Source organism: Triticum urartu, chromosome 1, assembly GCF_003073215.2.
Source record: "Triticum urartu cultivar G1812 chromosome 1, Tu2.1, whole genome shotgun sequence".
Taxonomy (NCBI): Eukaryota; Viridiplantae; Streptophyta; class Magnoliopsida; order Poales; family Poaceae; genus Triticum; species Triticum urartu.
In genome coordinates this window covers 137,803,506-137,811,388 of record NC_053022.1, presented here as the reverse complement: position 1 = coordinate 137,811,388, position 7,883 = coordinate 137,803,506, and positions in this window count along the sequence as shown.

Genomic DNA, 7,883 nt, shown 5'->3' with positions numbered 1-7,883 from the left:
AAGTCCAGAACTGATACCACTATAGAAGAGGTCAAGAAACAATATCCTGGGTACCCATAATGCTGGCAAGATGCTTAGCAAGCTTATTAACTTTCTCTTGTTTGGCGCTTAAATCCTCCAGCGCTTGCTGTTGCACCAGAAAGTATGCATCTGAATTTTGCAGGGAATTCCTCAGTCCTTCGGCTTCTTGCTCCAGCACAACTGACTGATGCCTTTCAGCTTGTAGCTGAGACTGAAGAAGCCAAAGTGATTCAGGCAGCGAGTTCGAAGAGCTTGTGCCAGTGGTACTGGCCAGTAACTCGAACACTACATCAACGCAGGACTGTGGGGTTGTCTCAGTATCTACAATATCGTTTTTATCACCTTTCTTGGAGACCAACATGGTTGTCTCACTATCTTGAACCTTATCTGGATTACTTTCTCTACCGTTGCATAGTGGGGTGCTCTTCTCCAATATTTTGTTCGCATTCTACAAGAGAAACAAGCAGACACGTCACATATTTAGCATGTAGTATATGAAACTCATTTTGGTAAACTGGTTCAGTAGTAAGGTGGACAGGATAACAACATGAAAAAAATATCTATGTACTATGGTCACTGTATTGTCCATATCGTTCTAGTTTATGTTGCCAAATCAAGATAGAGACACAGTTCTAATCATATATTTTTAAGACACAGTAGCGTAGACGAAATATAAGTGTGAGAAACTACATAGCACCGGCAACACTTGCAATGTGCATCACATGAGAACATAACTGTTTGTACAACTGAAACTGAAAGAAACATAGAGCAAGAAGTTAGAACACCAATCCAGTTAAAGAAATAGGTTTAAAACATACCTGTTGCGCCATTGGAGTTTCAGTTGGATCCTTTAAATTCATAAGTAGTTGGTATCAGTAAATACAGTGATGCAACAACAAAGGAGTATGGACCATAGCTATGGAATCTGACCTGAGAATAGTTGCTCTTCCACTTTAAACATGGAGTTTGGGTTCACTGTGGTGGTCTTCATGCTTTGGGCACTGTAGTTGCTTTACAAACTGGTTGTGTGGGGGTACTCTGTGGTGGACATGGTGTTGTGTTAACTAGAAGTGGGTTACTCTCCGCTGGGGTTGGGGTTAGATGGGTTGTAGCTGTTGGAGAACGCAGTAATTTCAAAAAAATTCTTATGTACACGCAAGATCCATCTAGGTGATGCATAGCAACCAGAGGGGAAGAGTGTTGTCCACGTACCCTCGTAGACCGTAAGCGGAAGTGTTATGACAACGTGGTTGATGTAGTTGTACATCTTCACGACACGACCGATCCTAGCACCGAAGGTACGACACCTCCGTGATCTGCACACGTTCAGCTCGGTGACGTGCCACAAACTCTAGATCCAGCTGAGGTCGAGGGAGAGTTTTGTCAGCACGACGGCGTGATGATGGTGATGATGAATTTACCAACGTAGGGCTTCGCCTAAGCTCTACAACGATATGACCGAGGTGGAAATCTGTGGAGGGGGGCACCGCACATGGCTAAAACAATCAACTTGTGTGTCTATGGGGTGCCCCCTCCCCCGTATATAAAGGAGGGGAGGAGGAGGCTGGCCGGCCCTAGAGGGCGCGCCAAGGGGGGAGGAATCCTCCTCCTAGTAGGAGTAGGATTCCTCCTTTCCTAGTCCTACTAGGAGGGGGAAGGAAGGAGAGGGGAAGGGAGAGGGAAAGAGGGGCCGCGCCACCCTAGTCCAATTCGGACTCCCTTGGGGGGGAGCGCCACCTCCTGGCTACTGCCCTCTCTCTCCCCTAAAGCCCACTAAGGGCCCAATAACTTCGGGGGAGGGGGGGGGTTCCGGTAACCCTCCGGCACTCTAGTTTTATCCGAAACTTCCCTGAACACTTCCGGTGTTCGAACATAGCTGTCCAATATATCAATCTTTATGTTTCGACCATTTCGAGACTCCTCATCATGTACGTGATCACATCCGGGACTCCGAACTACCTTCGGTACATCAAAACACATAAACTCATAATGCCGATCGTCACTGAACGTTAAGCGTGCGGACCCTACGGGTTCGAGAACTATGTAGACATGACCGAGACTCGTCTCCGGTCAATAACCAATAGCAGAACCTGGATGCTCGTATTGGTTCCTACATATTCCATGACGATCTTTATCGGTCAAACCGCATAACAACATACGTTGTTCCCTTTGTCATCGGTATGTTACTTGCCCGAGATTCAATCGTCGGTATCTCAATACCTAGTTCAATCTCGTTACCGGCAAGTCTCTTTACTCATTCCGTAATGCAACATCCCGTAACTAACTTATTAGTCACATTGCTTGCAAGGCTTATAGTGATGTGCATTACCGAGAGGGCCCAAAGATACCTCTCCGGCAATCGGAGTGACAACTCCTAATCTCGATCTATGCCAACTCAACAAACACCATTAGAGACACCTATAGAGCATATTTGTAGTCACCCAGTTACATTGTGATATTTGATAGCACACTAAGTGTTCCTCCAGTATTCGGGAGTTGCATAATCTCATAGTCATATGAACATGTATAAGTTATGAAGAAAGCAATAGCAACAAACTAAACGATCATCGTGCTAAGCTAACGGATGGGTCAAGTCAATCACACCATTCTCTAATGATGTGATCCCGTTCATCAAATGACAACTCTTATCGGTCAGACCGCATAACAACATACGTTGTTCCCTTTGTCATCGGTATGTTACTTGCCCGAGATTCGATCGTCGGTATCTCAATACCTAGTTCAATCTCGTTACCGGCAAGTCTCTTTACTCGTTCGTAATACATCATCTCGCAACTAACTCATTAGTTGCAATGCTTGCAAGGCTTATGTGATGTGCATTACCGAGAGGGCCCAGAGATACCTCTCCGACAATCGGAGTGACAAATCCTAATCTCGAAATACGCCAACCCAACATGTACCTTTGGAGACACCTGTAGAGCTCCTTTATAATCACCCAGTTACGTTGTGACGTTTGGTAGCACACAAAGTGTTCCTCCGGCAAACGGGAGTTGCATAATCTCATAGTCATAGGAACATGTATAAGTCATGAAGAAAGCAATAGCAACATACTAAACGATCGGGTGCTAAGCTAATGGAATGGGTCATCTCAATCACATCATTCTCCTAATGATGTGATCCCATTAATCAAATGACAACACATGTCTATGGTTAGGAAACATAACCATCTTCGATTAACGAGCTAGTCAAGTAGAGGCATACTAGTGACGTTTGGTTTGTCTATGTATTCACACAAGTATTATGTTTCCGGATAATACAATTCTAGCATGAATAATAAACATTTATCATGATATAAGGAAATAAAATAAGAACATTATTATTGCCTCTAGGGCATATTTCCTTCAGTCTCCCACTTGCACTAGAGTCAATAATCTAGATTACACAGTAATGATTCTAACACCCATGGAGCTTTGATGCTGATCATGTTTTGCTCGTGGAAGATGCTTAGTCAAGGTCTGCTATATTCAGATCTGTATGTATCTTGCAAATCTCTATGTCTCCCACCTGGACTAGATCCCGGATGGAATTGAAGCGTCTCTTGATGTGCTTGGTTCTCTTGTGAAATCTAGATTCCTTTGCCAAGGCAATTGCACCAGTATTGTCACAAAAGATTTTCATTGGACCCGATGCACTAGGTATGACACCTAGATCGGATATGAACTCCTTCATCCAGACTCCTTCGTTTGCTGCTTCCGAAGCAGCTATGTACTCCGCTTCACATGTAGATCCCGCCACAACGCTTTGTTTAGAACTGCACCAACTGACAGCTCCACCGTTTATTGTAAACACGTATCCGGTTTGCGATTTAGAATCGTCCGGATCAGTGTCAAAGCTTGCATCAACGTAACCATTTACGATGAGCTCTTTGTCACCTCCATATATGAGAAACATATCCTTAGTCCTTTTCAGGTATTTCAGGATGTTCTTGACCGCTGTCCAGTGATCCACTCCTGGATTACTTTGGTACCTCCCTGCTAGACTTATAGCAAGACACACATCAGGTCTGGTACACAGCATTGCATACATGATAGAGCCTATGGCTGAAGCATAGGGAACATCTTTCATTTTCACACCTTGTAACACAGGCAAGAATCCTTTCTTTGCTTGATCCATTTTGAACTTCTTCAAAACTTTGTCAAGGTATGTGCTTTGTGAAAGTCCAATTAAGCGTCTTGATCTATCTCTATAGATCTTAATGCCCAATATGTAAGCAGCTTCACCGAGGTCTTTCATTGAAGAACTCTTATTCAAGTATCCTTTTATGCTATCCAGAAATTCTATATCATTTCCGATTAGCAATATATCATCTACATATAATATCAGAAATGCTACAGAGCTCCCACTCACTTTCTTGTAAATACAGGCTTCTCCAAAATTCTGTACAAAACCAAATGCTTTGATCACATTATCAAAGCGTTTATTCCAACTCCGAGAGGCTTGCACCAGTCCATAAATGGATCGCTGGAGCTTGCACACTTTGTTAGCTCCCTTTGGATCGACAAAACCTTCCGGCTGCATCATATACAACTCTTCTTGCAGAAATCCATTCAGGAATGCAGTTTTGACATCCATTTGCCAAATTTCATAATCATAAAATGCGGCAATTGCTAATATGATTCGGACAGACTTAAGCATCGCTACGGGTGAGAAGGTCTCATCGTAGTCAATCCCTTGAACTTGCCGAAAACCTTTTGCGACAAGTCGAGCTTTATAGATAGTAATATTACCGTCAGCATCAGTCTTCTTCTTGAAGATCCATTTATTCTCAATTGCTTGCCGATCATTGGGCAAGTCAACCAAAGTCCATACTTTGTTCTCATACATGGATCCCATCTCAGATTTCATGGCTTCAAGCCATTTTGCGGAATCTGGGCTCACCATTGCTTCTTCATAGTTCATAGGTTCATCATGATCTAGTATCATGACTTCCAGAACAGAATTACCATACCACTCTGGCACGGATCTTACTCTGGTTGATCTATGAGGTTCGGTAGTATCTTGTTCTGAAGTTTCATGATCATTATCATTAGCTTCCTCACTAATTGGTGTAGGTGTCACAGAAACTAGTTTCTGTGATGTACTACTTTCCAATAAGGGAGCAGGTACAGTTACCTCGTCAAGTTCTACTTTCCTCCCACTCACTTCTTTCGAGAGAAACTCCTTCTCTAGAAAGTTTCCGAATTTAGCAACAAAAGTCTTGCCTTCGGATCTGTGATAGAAGGTGTATCCAATAGTTTCCTTTGGATATCCTATGAAGACACATTTCTCCGATTTGGGTTCGAGCTTATCAGGTTGAAGTTTTTTCACATAAGCATCGCAGCCCCAAACTTTGAGAAACGACAACTTTGGTTTCTTGCCAAACCATAGTTCATAAGGCATCGTCTCAAACGGATTTTGATGGTGCCCTATTTAACGTGAATGCGGCCGTCTCTAGAGCATATCCCCAAAATGATAGAGGTAAATCATTAAGAGACATCATAGATCGCACCATATCTAGTAAAGTACGATTACGACGTTCGGACACACCATTACGCTGTGGTGCTCCGGGTGGCGTGAGTTGCGAAACTATTCCACATTGTTTTAAATGTACACCAAACTCGTAACTCAAATATTCTCCTCCACGATCAGATCATAGGAATTTTATTTTCTTGTTACGATGATTTTCAACTTCACTCTAAAATTCTTTGAACTTTTCAAATGTTTCAGACTTATGTTTCATTAAGTAGATATACCCATATCTGCTTAAGTCATCTATGAAGGTGAGAAAATAACGATATCCGCCACGAGCCTCAACATTCATCGGACCACATACATCTGTATGTATGATTTTCAATAAATCTGTTGCTCTCTCCATAGTACCGGAGAACGGTGTTTTTGTCATCTTACCCATAAGGCACGGTTCACAAGTACCAAGTGATTCATAATCAAGTGGTTCCAAAAGCCCATCAGTATGGAGTTTCTTCATGCGCTTTATACCGATATGACCCAAACGGCAGTGCCACAAATAAGTTGCACTATCATTATCAACTCTGCATCTTTTGGTTTCAACACTATGAATATGTGTGTCACTACTATCGAGATTTAATAAGAATAGACCACTCTTTAAGGGTGCATGACCATAAAAGATATTACTCATGTAAATAGAACAACCATTATTCTCTGATTTAAAGTAATAACCGTCTCGCATCAAACAAGATCCAGATATAATGTTCATGCTTAACGCTGGCACCAAATAACAATTATTTAGGTCTAATACTAATCCCGAAGGTAGATGTAGAGGTAGCGTGCCGACTGCGATCACATCGACTTTGGAACCATTTCCCACGTGCATCGTCACCTCGTCCTTAGCCAATCTTCGCTTAATCCATAGTCCCTGTTTCGAGTTGCAAATATTAGCAACAGAACCAGTATCAAATACCCAGGTGCTACTGCGAGCATTAGTAAGGTACACATCAATAACATGTATATCACATATACCTTTGTTCACCTTGCCATCCTTCTTATCCGCCAAATACTTGGGGCAGTTCCGCTTCCAGTGACCAGTCGCTTGCAATAGAAGCACTCAATTTCAGGCTTAGGTCCAGGTTTGGGTTTCTTCTCTTGAGTAGCAACTTGCTTGCTGTTCTTTTTGAAGTTCCCCTTCTTCTTCCCTTTGCCCTTTTTCTTGAAACTAGTGGTCTTGTTGACCATCAACACTTGATGCTCCTTCTTGATTTCTACCTCCGCAGCTTTCAGCATTGCGAAGAGCTTGGGAATAGTCTTATTCATCCCTTGCATATTATAGTTCATCACGAAGCTCTTGTAGCTTGGTGGCAGTGATTGGAGAATTCTGTCAATGACGCAATCATCTGGAAGATTAACTCCCAATTGAATCAAGTGATTATTATACCCAGACATTTTGAGTATATGCTCACTGACAGAACTGGTCTCCTCCATCTTGCAGCTATAGAACTTATTGGAGACTTCATATCTCTCAATCCGGGCATTTGCTTGAAATATTAACTTCAACTCCTGGAACATCTCATATGCTCCATGACGTTCAAAACGTCGTTGAAGTCCCGATTCTAAGCCGTAAAGCATGGCACACTGAACTATCGAGTAGTCATCAGCTTTGCTCTGCCAGACGTTCATAACATCTGGTGTTGCTCCAGCAGCAGGCCTGGCACCCAGCAGTGCTTCCAGGACGTAATTCTTCTGTGCAGCAATGAGGATAATCCTCAAGTTATGGACCCAGTCCGTGTAATTGCTACCATCATCTTTCAACTTTGCTTTCTCAAGGAACGCATTAAAATTCAACGGAACACCAGCACGGGCCATCTATCTACAATCAAACATAAACAAGCAAGATACTATCAGGTACTAAGTTTCATGATAAATTTAGGTTCAATTAATCATATTACTTAAAGAACTCCCACTTAGATAGACATCCCTCTAATCTTCTAAGTGATTACGTGATCCAAATCAACTAAACCATGTCCGATCATCACGTGAGATGGAGTAGTTTCATTGGTGAACATCACTATGTTGATCATATCTTCTATATGATTCACGCTCGACCTTTCGGTCTCCGTGTTCCGAGGCCATATCTGTATATGCTTGGCTCGTCAAGTATAACCTGAGTATTCCGCGTGTGCAACTGTTTTGCACCCGTTGTATTTGAACATAGAGCCTATCACACCCGATCATCATGTGGTGTCTCAGCACGAAGAACTTTCGCAACGGTGCATACTCAGGGAGAACACTTCTTGATAATTAGTGAGAGATCATCTTATAATGCTACCGTCAATCAAAGCAAGATAAGATGCATAAAAGATAAACATCACATGCAATCAATATAAGTGATA